The sequence below is a fragment of the Dipodomys merriami genome, unplaced genomic scaffold (genome assembly GCF_024711535.1).
Source record: "Dipodomys merriami isolate MVZ:Mamm:240054 unplaced genomic scaffold, mDipMer1.0.p SCAF_40, whole genome shotgun sequence".
Classification (NCBI taxonomy): domain Eukaryota; kingdom Metazoa; phylum Chordata; class Mammalia; order Rodentia; family Heteromyidae; genus Dipodomys; species Dipodomys merriami.
Window position 1 is genome coordinate 9,532,851 of NW_027205604.1, and position 15,409 is coordinate 9,548,259.

General features: G+C 40.2%; 1 protein-coding gene across 1 annotated transcript in view; it reads right to left on the minus strand.

Moving 5' to 3' along the window:
• LOC138806526 (EGF-like and EMI domain-containing protein 1) overlaps nucleotides 1-15,409 on the minus strand; it is a 503,918-nt gene that overhangs the window by 75,023 nt on the left and 413,486 nt on the right.

Genomic DNA, 15,409 nt, shown 5'->3' on the forward strand with positions numbered 1-15,409 from the left:
CTATGTAGAAAGACAGATACACGGAAAAAAAGAAAAGAAGGAAGGAAGGAAGAAGGTTCACAAAATGAAAGGAAAAAGAAAGCAAAAAGAGGAAGGTAGCAAGGAAGGAAGAGAGAGAAAGAAAGAAGAAAGAAAGGACAAAAAAGAAAGGAAAAGAACTAAAAGAATAGAAGGAAAGAAAGAAAAGAAAGGAGGAAGAATGGAAGAAAGAAAAGAATGAAAGAAGGAATGAAGGAAAAGAAAAGCAAAGAAAGAAAGAAACAAACAAACAAAGAAGAAAGAAAGAAAGAAAGAAAGAAAGAAAGAAAGAAAGAAAGAAAGAAAGAAAGAAAGAAAGAAAGGAGAAAAATGAACAGAAGAAAGATAAAAAGAGAAAGGGAAAGAGAAAGAGGTGGAAATGTGGCTCAAGTGGTAAAGCTCTAGTCTTGAGCAAGAAAAGCTCAGGGACAGCGCACAACAACTGTGTTCAAGTCCCAGGACTAGCAGGGGAAAAAAAAATCAGGGGAACAAAAGAATCAACCTTTTATAGAGTAGTACCAAATGCTCAGTATTTGGTTTGGCTTTTTTTTTTAATCTCTTTACTGATCATTTGGGCAATATATAACCAATAGTTTCTTAAACCTGGCAGCCCATTAGAGTCATTTGATAAGCATTTAAAAAATGCCAATAACAGAGGTCCAACCTTAACAAATCTTATTTAATCATTCTGGCTAATAATTTGGGGAAACAAAAATAATTTTATAATACCCTAAGTGAGCCTAATGTGTATCCAGCCTCATGTGCCTGCTGTGATTATGGCCTTCATTCATTAGAGTCTTGGTTCAAATGTAATTTAGTTGATCTGGGGCCGAAGATTCAGAATTTCCCAAAGATTCAAGGTGATTCTAATGGCCTTTGGATCGTATTCCAACCAGCAGGGGTGAAGATAATCCTCTCTTTCGCAACCAGTGTCACCTGGATCATAAATGTGAAGATTTGATTCCATTTTTCAGTTGTTTGGCCAAGCCACATCAAATCAGTGCAAGTGCCTAAATCAATACTTGGACAAAAATACTTAACTAGATAAAAAAAATATACATAGGAGGGAAAATAAAATTATAAAATATTTTAAGTGCTTAATAAAAGCCCCTAAATTAGTCCCAGTTTTTCCCTTCATATTCACATTAATAATAATTTAAAGACCATGTTAGCAGTCTCTCATTCTTTTTTTGATAGACCACCTCTGATATGAAATAACACTGGATTAAATTGCCATGATATTAGATACCATTGAAGCGGTCACAAGTGATTTTCTTTTCCATCAAGATTCTGCCCAACAGAGTTAAAAACCAGAAATGTCAATATTACATTAAAATGCTATTATCAAGTATACTTCATGTGAAGAAACAATTGCTCCAAATTTTTTTTTGAGTTATATCTTCATGTCAGATGCCCACAGAAAGCCGGCCCTCAGAACCAGAACTTCAGAATAGTGCCAGGAATAACGATAATGATTAGAATTTTTGAGCATTATCACTGTGAGATAAACCCACAATTTCATACCATAAAAGACTGTTAAAAAGAATCCACTATGTCTGCTCTTTTTCCTTTTTAATATCCTTTCAGCTATATTTATCCCCTAAACTATTTCCCCAGATGGCCACAGAATATAATAGCATAAAAGAACTCATGTTATTATCAAATGGATTTTGCACAGAAAAGCTTGCCGAGACAACAATGATCCACTTTTGTTCCTACACAATCAACATTATTTCAGATTATTTTTTTTCTCAGATTGTGTGACCATTTACTGAGGACCAGGGTAAGATAAATTATTCTTCCATTTGTCTTGTAACCTACAGTTCTCAGAACCTGGCTGATAAAAAGTAAATATTCCTGCGGTGCTTCCTGTTAGATTGCTTTGTAGAAGTGTTCACTTCGGGGGAAATACGGCAAGGTGTAGTGCAGAGACCCCCAGGTACTGAGAAGTAAGCAGGCTCTAAATTAAAACTGCTGACATTTGCTTATAGTGCCTTAATGTGTGATCAAATCAACACCTTAAGGTCATGTTATAGTATGAAGTAGGTACTCCATGAATGTTCCATGAAGGAATGAATAAATGATTAAGTGGTTTGAGGGTTGTTTACTTTCATTCAATTTCCTTATCTTTCTGTATTCACCAATGGTTTCTCTCAGAAATGGGCTTGTATACTCTCTCTTCCCTTGTATCAGCCTCTGCCCTTGTTTTCTAGTCATCACTGCATAGCTTTAACCATCGAGGTTACATATAATTCTACTGATGGACATATTTGAGCTGTGTCTGTAATAAATATTGAATTTTTCTGCTCACTTAGTATCCATGCCTTTTTCTCTTCGTATTCTAAATAACCAGATCATTTCATTTCAAAGAAGCCCTGTAGTTTACATGGAATTGAGCCAAGAGGGCTTTAGTTCAATATGATCTCATTTCCATTTACCACAGTAAGTGGATCAGGTTGTATCTTCTTTCACATATGCTGGAGTTGGGACCCAAATGCTACAGAACAAGTCAGGGTTGAACGTTAATGATTTGACAGCAGAGAAGATGTTGAGGGTGTCTGTAAGGATGTTAGCACAAGATCAACTCTCCACTACCATGGATCAACACACACAAACCTAAAACCTGAGCCACGCATAACATTTTCTCTTCTTCATCTATATCCAATATAATACCAAGTTTCATGATAACAGACTTACTTCCCAACACTATTTGCTTCTTGCCTTTGCTGTCATTACTACAATTCGACCTCCAAGGATGGTTGCAGGGGACTATTAACAGCTCCCTCCTTATCTGCCACTGGGTCTTCTAGAGCCTTCTCTGCTGTGCAGCAAAAAAAGCGACCAGCACTTTCATGCCCTCGGTCTTTCCATGGCTCCCTGGCCTTCATGCCTGTCTCATTGCTCTTCAGGTGAGATAGAATCATGGTGAGGTTGGCAGTCTCTGCATGGTCTCATCTCTACAATGTTGTAGCAATACCAATCTGATTCTGAGTTCTTTGAAGACTCCATTTTATTCTACGTAATTCTCCCAGTCTTTACCTTGAAAATGTATCTCCATCTTATGGATAGCCAACGAACTCCATTACCTTAGAGGGACTGACAATGGAGTGGAAGCATGTAGGTGAGGAGGAGCAGGAAGCATAAAGGAATCATAGGCGAGTACCAATATCTAAGGCAAGTTGAGGGCAAAACACACAAAGCTGACTGAGAAGGACATGCAAAGGAGAGAGGGTCATCATAAAAGCCAGAGAAGGGGATGCTTCCAGAAGAAAAAAAGGCATCCATGCAAAAGCATTGCGAGGAACCTTAAAGTGACTATGGGATTTAGTGTCAAGGATTTCGTTGATGAAACGGCAAAGACAGAGGATGCCAATAACAATATTTCTTCCTAGCAGCTATTGATTATTGACTATGTGTCATTGAAGGCTCTAAATTCTTTACATATGTTAGTTTCATTTATTTCTCAAAATATCTATGAAGTGTGATACTACTTCTGTTTGCAGAGGGATAGAGAGAAATCTATTTGAACGGAGAGGTGGGGATTAGCCCCATTTTAGTGAGTTATAATGAAAGGAGAATGAAATGTAAGCATATACCTTTTACTCAGTTTGACTCTTGAGAAAGAGTATATTTGGCAAGAAAGTGAGAAGGGAATTTTAGGGTAAATTCCCCTTGCAAAAGTTTAAATACTTATGTAAAGGGACTGATGAAAGGTTGAAGATAAAAGATCCTTTAGAATCTTAAATTATATCAGTTTGTTCCAGTGGAAGGTACAATCACAGATGCTACACGTTCTTGCTAGGTATATTAAGAATGTATTGGCTGGATCACTCTTTACCCAAGTGATTTCTCAGAGCTGTATTTGCACCGAGAAATAGCTAACATCTCCCCTGAGAAAAAGAGCAGACTTGTTTTCCCTAACTAGAGCAGAAATGGATTCCCCAAGGGGAGGATTTCTCTGATACAAGGTAAGCAATTGCATTCACCAGCATTCTTAATGGGCTCGTGGTGTCACTGCGGTGGGATTTGGAGGAGTGCAGGGAATTGACACCGACAAATGGAACCAGCTACTGCTTTTGCCATGAGTAATAAGTCCTTTGCTTCTGACCTGGGAGACTTGGGTCTTTTGTCAGCCTCCATGATAGGGCAACAGCTTAATTTATTAGCATAAAAGTAGGTAAAATCCCAGAGCCTGCAGAGTTCTTTCCAGTACCCAGAATAGAAACCACTTAGGCAATCATCTACTCCTTTGGGTTAGAGACAGAGTTTGCTGCCAAGGGGGAAGATACAGAGAGACCTGAGTAGTTTCCTGTCTTCTCATACTACTGACAGCTGTTGATTGCTTATGAGTAAAACATGCTTTATTAATAAAGCATGATACTGGGTATATCTCTGATCTGCCTGAGTTTGATTCAACAGTCTGATCCTTTGTGTTGGTTTAGTGAGGAGGAAATAAAAGAGGCCTCGCTGTCATGCCTTTATGTGATTAAAAAAAAAAAAAAACAGCAAGGATACAAATATCCTACCTAGGAAACTAAGAGCCCTAGCATGCCTCATATTCTTACTGTATGTTACAAACTTTAAATATTTTGCTATCTTTTGTTCTTTCAGAAACACTGTGTTCTCTCTCTCTCTCTCAAATATTAGATGACTTTTTAGAAATTTATTTTTTATTATAGGTTAGTAGTTGTATAAAGGAGTTAGCATTCAATAGATACGTTTATGAATACAATGAAACTTGATTGATGTTGTTTCTTTCATTATTCTCCCTATCCCTCCAAATCCAATTTTTCCAATCCTCTTCAATTTTCTGTGTGTGTGTGTGTGTGTGTGTGTGTGTGTGTGTGTGTGTGTGTGTGTGTGTGTGTGTGTGTGTGTGTGTCCTAGGGGCTTGAACTCAGGATGGATGTTGTTTCTTTCACTTGAGCCACAGCTCCACTTTTGGCTTTTCGTGGTAGTTAATTAGAGATAAGAGTCATGGACATTCCTGCCCTCGCTGACTTTGAACCACAATCCTCAACTCTCAGCCTTTGGAATAGCCAGAGGTGTGAGCCATGGGCACCAGGCTAATTTTCTAAATTCCATAAGATAGGCATTGAATATTATGTTTGCATCCTACCTTGTTTACCCCTCTTCTCTAAACTTCCTCCCATCTATCAAGTAACAGTTTCTAATATTCATTTTGTTGAAGTGTTAGTTAGGTTTTTCCTAAGGAATTACACCATTTGAATTCTCCCCTGCAATTCTTCAGTTAAATCATTTGTGTATACTTGCATACAGCCCTGATATATTTACTTGTTCATTTGTAAATTAGTTGTAGCTTCCACATATGGGAGAAAATATGTGTCCCTTGTCTCTCTTGGCCTGATTTACTTCACTTAACATAATTTTTTACCAGTCCATCCATTTCTTTACTGATGATATCATATCATTCTTCTTGATGGATGAGTAAAAATTCCCCTTATATATATACAGATAACACAATTTCTCGATACATTTATTCGTTGAGAAGTATCTGGATGTTTCTTTACATTGGGTCTGGCAAATGATGGTGACTTTTTTCTGTATAGAAGATTAGCATCCATGTTAGCAAAATGCAAAAAAATGATCAATTTTCTGTTTTTGCAGTCAATTCAAAAATAAAACCTTCATGGACTAGGTTTGCCCAATGATATACTACTTGGGAAAATTTGGTAGACTTCTCAGATTTTCTTGCCGTAATTTAAAATTTCTTACATTCTTCACATGTGAGGCTATAGAATTTTCAGGACTGAGTATGAGATATAATAACCTATATATTCTTCTTTTTTGTATGGATATTAAAATAATTATATCATGCTTTCAATAACAATTAAATCTTATTGCTTTCCTACTCTATGGCTCAATAACCCATCATCAGTGTCAGTTTTGACTGATTTTTGTGCTTCATGATGATTTATGCTTTCTCACTTTTGATTGGATTCTAGACACTGTGAATCTTAGTTTGTTAAGTGCTGGAATAGCTACATACCCATCTTAATATTATGGAATTTTGCTCACGAATATAGTTAAGTTACCCCAAATGAGTTTGATTAATTTGAGGCCTTGCTTTTAAGACAAGTTAGGAGCAGCTTTTAGCTCAGAGATGATTCTCTAATACTGAAGGAAGACATTGATTATTTGTGCCAGAGCTTCATGCATTATGCATTAACTCTATTCGTCAATAAATAAGAGAAGTCCATGCCTATTCAATGAGAAATAATATTCCTTTGAGAAATGTTAGGAAGAGTTTCCTCCCTTTAGTAGTTTTTAGTCTTATTTCCTCAACCGCGTGCACGTGTGTGTGTGCACACACACGTGTGTGTGTGCACACACACACACAGAGTCAGTTCTTCATCACATACTTGAGGAAGACCTTCTGCTATCTTCTTGATCCTAATGATAGCTGCCCACAGGGCAGGTGTTGCCCTGTCTTCAGGGTAACAAGTATAAGAAGGGGAATTCCAGACAGATGGTGATGGTTTATGCTTTTAATCCTAGCTACTCAGCAGGCTGAGATCTGAGGATTGCAGTTCAAAGCCAGCCTAAGCAGGAAAGTCTGTGAGACTCTTACTTCCTATTAACCACCAAAAACTCAAAGTGAAGATGTGCATCAACTAGTAGAGTACTAACCTTGAGCAAAAAGCTCAAGGACATTGGCCAGGCTCTGAGTTCAAGGCCCAGGATAGGTGAATGTGTGCACTCTTGCATGTACATGTGTGTCGCTACCCGCCTCGACCAGCAAGGAGACAGGACACCGGACTCTTCTCTCTGCCGTTTATTCAGGACCTTTTTTTATAATCTTGTGACCCCAACCCCGGGGAGAATTCCCCACAGCCTTAAGTACCCGCTGGGTAGCCAACCCTGATACGCCACGTGGGAACCACCAATAGGTTCAGGTGCGCGGAAGCAAGCCAGATTCTTTGCCTTAGCTATATCAGGAGTTGTTTACCACGAGAGCACTCGCCATCGGGAAGGCGGAGGGCGGAAGCCGGCACCATCTTCCAGGTGCGGCCTCTCGCAGCTCTCTACAGTTCCCCCTTTTTTGTTTAAAGAACACATATGAGAACAGAGGTCTGATCCCTGTTGTGCAATTGCAAGGACTGCATACAAGCCTTCTCCCAGAGGGCGCCTTCTCTAGGGATGACTCAGCCTGTCCATTGATTCGTTTTTCACAAGGACGGGAAAAGGCGAATCGAACATGTGTGCAATCAAACATGCTCTCCTCGAGGGCAAAACTCATGCCTCTCGACTGCAGTACTTTGGCTTTGCAATCTGTGTTCATTGTTTTAGGGTGGCAAGCCACGCTTAGGGGGACTGACCTGCTCCAATGACTGTAAAGGCTTGGATAATCATGGCTGCACTGCGATGCTGAGAACCTCTAATTTGGCAAATGCACCACAGACATACCAAGGAGGCTAACACCAGGAGGCCTGTCGGGGCTCCCAAACCCGCCCCCTCCTTGAGATGAATCATAGCAGCGGAGATCCATGAAGATAACCCCTCCGCCAATCCGGCATCCACTCAGGTCGAGTTCACCATGACGATGGCAACCCTGAGCTGTTCCATCAGGCTGTCGAACTCCCCAGCTCAATTACCTAAAAGATAACTAGACAACTGTTTAGACAAATTTGCAGCGTTTTTTAAATAGGTTTTTTTTTCCTGGGCCTGAACTCTAGGCCTGGCGCTGTCCCTCAGCTCTTCAGCTCAAGGCTAGCGCTCTACCACTTGAGCCACAGTGCCACTTTCAGCTTTTTCTTTTTGCTTATGTGGTGCTGAGGAATTGAACCCAGGGCCTCAGGCATGCAAGGCAAGCGCTCTACCACTGAGCCACCTTCCCAGCCCCTTTCTTCTGGGTTAATTGCACCACAGCAGCAGCTAATCCAGCATTAGTTAGTGCTCCGCCCAGCTCTCTGCAAACTTTCATCCATGCTTCTAGTCCCCTATTCTTATATGGGGTTATGGCGGCTCTGCATTCCTTAGTGCACTGCTCGTAAACAAGGTGTTTAATTAATGGCATGGCTACGTCTGGGTCACCAGAAATTCTGCCAGCAGCCTCGACCATACGGGCAACAAAGTCCGAAAACGGCTCCGTAGAGCCCTGCAGGATTTTGGTGAGATTGCCACTCACCTCGCCTTTATTTGGTAAGGCCTTCCATGCCTTTATGCCAATTTTATTGATTTGTTCATAAACTTGAACCGGGTAGCCTATCTGCTGATTGGCGAATCTCCCCTGTCCAAGCAGCATATCTCTGTCCCAAGCTGGGTTTCCCCCAGCCTGATTGGCCGCAGCCTCTTCACTAGCAAATTCAATCAAAAAAGCCTTCCAATCTAAATACTGACCTGGGCTCAAACAAGCTCGTGCGAGCCCACTCCAATCACCGGGTGTCATGCAGTGTCAGTTTAGGGCCTCCACCTGGGCTACAGTAAAGGAGGCTGTGATTCCATATGTCCACACAGACTCAGCTAAAGATTTTATAACCTTAAAATCTAAGGGTTCATGATATCGCTGTCCCTGTGGATCCTGAAATATTGGACAGGCTAGATGTAACTCGGTTCTGACCGCTTTCCACACGCCTGGGCTGAAAGAAAGCCGGGGCTGCCACTTCCAGGGTCCTCCGCATAGAGCGGAGGGGCCGAAGGTGTGGGGCGGTGCACGGAGGGCGTGCATTCGTCTTTATCTGGGTCCTCTCTCTCCTTCCCTTTCCTCCTCTTTCTTATCTTTGTTTTTTCTATTTGTTCTATGAGTGATTGTAGTTCCTCTGAGTCTGTAGACTCAGAGGTCTCTAGTTCGGCAAAATCAGGGCATGACCCCCCCCTGCTCTCCTCCTTTTCACTGTCTGCCCTTTCTGATCTTTCTTCCTGCAGCATTTCTAAGGCGGCCTGACCATTCTCTACCGCCTCACTGCAACGCTGGTCCTCGAGACAGCCTCTTATCAGTTTCCATATTGGTCTCACTCCGCTCTTAAGCGTTCCTTGTTCAGAGGCAAAATCTAGGTCCCTCCCTAGTTTCTCCCAAGAGACCACCGTGAGGCTTCCAGAGACAGCGAACCATGGGGCAACGGTGTCACATTCATTCAAAAATCTCTCTAAAGTACTCTTTTTTATTTTTAACTTTTTTGAGTGCATTAGCTCATTGAGAGCCAAAAAAAATTGGGTGCGAAGAAGAAGCGCCCATGTTTTAAACATTTAAAGCTGGTAAACAAACTTTTACTTTCACTTTTGGCTACTCTATTGACTAGCCCCGGGTTCTCACTCTCTCTTATCTACCGAGAAGAGCAAAAATCCCCCCGCTCTTGTGGCGGATTCCCCTTTTACCTGGGAACTTACTCCCTGCTCTTGTGGCGGATTCCCCTTTTACCTGGGAACTTACTCCCCGCTCTTGTGGCGGATTCCCCTTTTACCTGGGGACTTACCCCCGCTTTTGTCGCGGATTCCCCTTTTACCTGGGAACTTAACCGGTGCACCACCCTGACCCTGACAGCAGTGAGTTCTGAGTCCTCGTTGGGGTTATGGCTGAGTCCCCGTACGGGCCGCCACGTGTCGCTACCGCCTCGACCAGCAAGGAGACAGGACACCGGACTCTTCTCTCTGCCGTTTATTCAGGACCTTTTTGTAATCCTTGTGACCCCAACCCCGGGGAGAATTCCCCACAGCCTTAAGTACCCGCTGGGTAGCCAACCCTGATACGCCACGTGGGAACCACCAATAGGTTCAGGTGCGCGGAAGCAAGCCAGATTCTTTGCCTTAGCCATATCAGGAGTTGTTTACCACGAGAGCACTCGCCATCGGGAAGGCGGAGGGCGGAAGCCGGCACCATCTTCCAGGTGCGGCCTCTCGCAGCTCTCTACACATGTGCATGCCTGTGTGTGTGCACACATGCGCATGCACACACACACACACACACACACACACACAGAGGAATTCCACTTCCTCTATTTCTTCCACCTTAATTACTTCCTAGAGTCTCCCTTATGTAAAAGTTCAAAATAACAAATAAGCATACAAACATTAAGTAAGTTTTATGAGTGATATTCTTACTCTATTTGCAGCTTATATGGACATTCTAAATGTGGTATCTGGCCTTCCATTCAGAAGTACTTTTCAGTAATTGTCACCAGATTTCCATTCCATCACTTGGCCAAATATACAGAATATAGTAACTGAGATCCTTGATAAAAGTAATTATACATCAATCAAACTTATAAAATAAAAGATAGATAACTAAAGAGGAAATTCTTAATATCTTTTTTCTAGTACAAATCAACTCTTTCTGGTAAGTTCGCAAAAGACTTTACTCTTTGTACGATAATTTTAAAGAAGTTAAATACTTCAAAAGTCTCTTATCAAAGGACTCATTGAGAAAAATTCTGTGATCAGGCTTCCTGGAAATTATACTTTCTGGCATGTTCCTTCCTTACTTCCTTCTTTTAACTTTTGGGACGTGGCTGTGTATCAAGGGCTTGGACCTGATGTATGATATTTGCTGCACTCAAGTGCAAGCGAGCACTGTCACAGTTCACATGGGATGCTCCTCAATAAATGTATTCCACAATTCCCCACCACCTCACAAGTCAGGAGACTCCATCCGCATTGACTCCAGTCTCATGCTTGGTCAACCTCAGTTGCAATTCAACAGTGAACATTAGTATCTCCCGTAAACCTCATTATTGAGTGGAAGTCTTGTGAATTCTCTCCAGCTTGCTCATAAACTCTGCGTTTCATGCTCTTTGACTCCTTATGAAAACACAGGCCAGCAGAGCGAAATACCTAGTGGCAATTTCACCTACAGACTTTTGGGGATAAATGTTAGATAGATAGATAGATAGCACATAGACAGATTGATAGATGGGTGGATCATAGATGATACATGACAGAAAAAGTATTTTCTACATAAGATCCTCCCAAATAACTTAAAATCTTCTATTAATGTATCATATATATCATATCATATATCTCCTATGTATACACATGTTACATACAATAAATGTATTTACATATTTAATAACAAAATGGAAAGTATTCATGACATTGTCTCCTATGTAAATATTATAAAATCTTGGCTTTTGCTTTAAGTTTCTGTGAAGACATTTAAATTGTATACCACTATATACACAATGGAATTCTATGTCTCCATCAGAAAGAATGACATTGCCCCATTTGTTAGGAAATGGAAAAACTTGGAAAAAATTATATTAAGTGAAGTAAGCCAGGCCCAAAGAAACATAGGTCCCATGGTTTCCCTTATCTGTAATATCTAGTATATGTATGAGTCAAGTGGAAAAGGTCAGATAATGTGATGTCAGGAAAATGAACCCTTAGATGTGTATTTTAATGTTTTTTTCTTTCATGCATGTGTTTCTAACGCATTTATAAGATTATCTCTTTGTTGCTTTGTATGTCCCTCCCCCACAGTATAACCCCTGCTTTCACTATATTTGATGTCAGTATAACTTGTGGAGGAGATGGGGAAAAACCAGTTGTTTAAGGATACAGGTGGACCTGTTGCAACAATGAGAAGTACAAGTTGTCATGTCCAAAACGAGCTTTACAAAGTCGGTGCGGGGAGGGGGGGGGAAGGTGTGGGGGGGGGAAGGAATAGGATTGGGATGGCGGGGAGGGGGGAGGCTGGGAAGGGATGTGAAGGGTAAACAAAGGAGGAGGCTGCAATGCTTGGTAAGAAATGTATGCATTATCCTGCCCATGTAATTGTAACTCCTCTGTACAGTATGTTCACAAATAAAATGAAATTAAATTTAAAAAAATAAATTGTATACCACTTCTATTTCTTTTCTAGTAAGAATTTTTATGACTATACCAGGAATCATTGATTTATACAAATGTAGAATTGGTGAGGACCTTAAGAAATAAACTACTCAGGATTCCTACACATTATAGCATCCCTTTCTTTCTTTTTTTTTTTTTTTAAGGGCTGGATGCTGGTAGCTCAGCTTGTAATTTTTTTTAAATTTTTTTATTTTTTGTCAGTTGTGGGCCTGAACTCCGGGACTGGACACTGTCCCTCAGCTCTTCAGCTCAAGGCTAGCACTCTACCACTTGAGCCATAGTGCCACTTCCAGCTTTTTCTGCTTATGTGGTGCTAAGGAATCGAACCCAGGGGGGCCTCATGCATGCAAGGCAAGCACTCTACCACTGAGCCACCTTCTCCAGCCCTCTTTTTTTTTTTTTTAAATTGGTCATGGGGCTTGAACTCTGGGCCTGGGCACTGTCCCTCAGCTCTTCAGCTCAAGGCACGCGCTCTACCACTTGAGGCACAGCACAAGGTCCAGTTTTCTGATGGTTAATTGGAAATAAGAATCTCATAGATTTTCCTGCCTGGGCTGGCTTTGAACCAAGATCCTCAGATCTCAGCCTCCTGAGTAGTGAGGATTACATGGGGGCTTGGCAGCCCAATCCTTTCATTTATGACAATGACTACGTTCTGATTAAACACTCAGGGGGCTCACTGTTAATCTATTTTTCCTTGTTTCATTTTTCTCATATATGTATTTTCATTAATGTGTTGTATAGATTGCTTCACTGATAATGTCCATCTATATACAATGTACTTCAATCAGACTCATCCCTATCACTTTCCCAGACCACCTGCTTCTCAAACCAACTTCAACTGGCTTCATTGTTCCATTTTCACACACATATCTAAAAGATTTTGGTCATATTTATGCTCCTTTAGCTCTTCTTCTCCTTCATATTCACTTCTCCCCCTTTTTAAAAACTTTGTGCCAGTCTAAGGTTTAAATTCAAGGCCTGGGCTTTTATAAGCAAGGCTAACACTTGAGCTACAGCCCCACTGCTGGCTTAATTGCCAATAAGAGCCTCATGGACTTTGCTTGCTGGCTGGCTTCAAACTACTACCCTCAGATTTCAGCTTCCTGATGAGCTAGGATTATAGGTGTGAGCCATAGGTACCTGGCACCTTTCCCACTTGTTAAGTCTTTCTATATTTCCTGCAGCAGATTTCTACCTTTCCCTTTCCTTTGCATTTATAAAACACAATCCTATTACAAGACTTCTGATAGAAACATAAAATAGTGAAAAAAATAAAAACATGGACAAGATCATATAAGTGAGATGATTTAATATTTTGCTAATTAATTATCACATTTGGGATTTTTACAAGTTATTATCACTGAGAATAAAAGGCTTTATCTTGGTTTGCAAATTATACTTTGTTTCTAATGAAATAAATGTCTTTTTAAATTTTTTACCCATTATTTATTTTCCCTCCACATTTCTTAGGCTAATAATTGTGAAACTAAACATGGGATGTTTTACCTAAGTTTTCTCCTCTTTTTTCTTATTTATTTATTCACTTATTGCCTATGATTTTCAACTAAACCTGCAAGAAAGATGAATTAAATTCAAAGTGCACCTCTAAACTATCTAGGATTTAAGCCTTTAATTAGAAATCCATTAAAATAATTGTATTCCCTTTTAATGTAGTCACTTAACCTGTAGTTAAAAGTGACTTCTATTATTATAAAATAGCTCATATATAATTTGATGCTATACTGCTCCAAATTGTTTCAGAAATATTACCACTTGTGAATTAAAAATGCTCAAGTTAGTGCTCACAAAAATTGGTCCGTTGATTAGATTTAAACATTCCACATTGGAACAAAATGATATTTGTTTTTGTTTTTTCCATTGACTTCATTAATCTCACTCAAATACATTGGAGTAACTTAGTAATCAGACCCCCTCAAAACTTAAGAATTACCCACAATTCTTCAGTTTCTTTGATTTTCATCAGCCAACTTTGTAACTAACACACGTTGTTCCTTTTGGCCTCAATTTTTAGCCTTCCATGTCATTGGTCAAATGTCCATCTTCTGTCTTCTTGCTTTCTGCTCCCCCATTCTGCTACTCCTCTTACCCCCACAGCCTGTGGTCCAGCAATTGCCACCTCTGTGTCATTCATTGCTCTCTGCTCTGCTGGATCACTCACCTTGTACTTTACACCTCAAAATCTGAGTAGATGATGGTTATCGACAATTCCATTGAAGACCTTGCCCTTGTGGGAAAGAAGTTCATGACCTAATACCTAAATTCATTATTCTCCAAAAGGTATCCATCTAGGTAAATTTCCAATTTTTACTGAATCCTTGAAAGTGTACAAAGTGGAGGACAAACTCCTGAGATCTAAGTGAACTTGCTTCTAACTAACGATGTCCTTTGTCTAAACTGACTTGTACACAACTTGGCTCAAAACAAATGGCTCCATTCCTTATTGCAAAGGCTTTTTGCTAATTCCAGTCCCTGACTCACTCAAAAATCACCTTGAGTGGTTTTTTTTTTCTGTTTTCTGCATACCAGAATTCAACCATCGTACAAGTTCCAGTGACCTGCCCTTAGAACTGGGAATGGGCCCTAAGGACTCATGCTTGTTAGGCCAATTTTCTATAGTATACCCTTTTCCCCTTTGTTTCATTTATTTATTTTTGAAGCAGAGACTTGATAACTGCTACTCACCTCAGTCTCCCAGGTACCTAAGATCATAGTGCAGACCACCAAGTTCATATCTACTTACTATTCTTTTTTTTTTTTTTTTTTATAAATTATCTTGTTGGTTTCTCCAACTGGAAATGATTTAGTTCCTAGGAAAATCCCTACAGTAGCTGGGCAGCTCATTCCTTTAATCCTAGCTAGTCAGGAGGCTGAGATATGAGGATCAAAGGTTGAAGTCAATTCAGACGGAGAAATCTTTCAGAGAGCAAAAAGTCTAAAGTAGAGGTGTGGTTCAAGTGTTGGAGCCCCAGCTCTGAGTGAAAAAAGCTCAGGGACAGCTCAAGGGTTCATGTCCCTATTTTCCCCTCTTGTAAACACCCTAATTTTCTTGATAACTATTCATAAATAATTTTGTTTCCTTTTGTTGAAATATAGACTCATTAAGATAGGACAGAAAATTAATTTCCTATCGTTAGTATGGGTGTTAATCCATTTCGATGTGATTTGGCATTCTTTAATTCTGGTGAAGCAGTGAGAATTACATTACCAGCTCCATTTGAGACACAAACGGGAAGTGAAGCTGAGATGGTATAAGTAATTTGGGCAAGGTCAGACCACTTGCTACTAAATGGCAGAAGCGGATCCAAGCCCTCAAGCTTCCGATGATAAATCTAGTGCTTGCTTTCCTTCTCATATGCTACTACCATCATTGTTATACGGTGGATGTGTGATGAGCACTTCTACTGTTCATGTCTATTTTTCTCTTGTAGATACCCAAGAGAAATGTATTATCAAAAAAGTGACTAATATACATAAGCATATTCACTTTGTAACCAACTCAACATTTTTTTAAGTTATAAAACAATTCATTTATCAAGTGTCACACCCTGAATCCATTACAGGA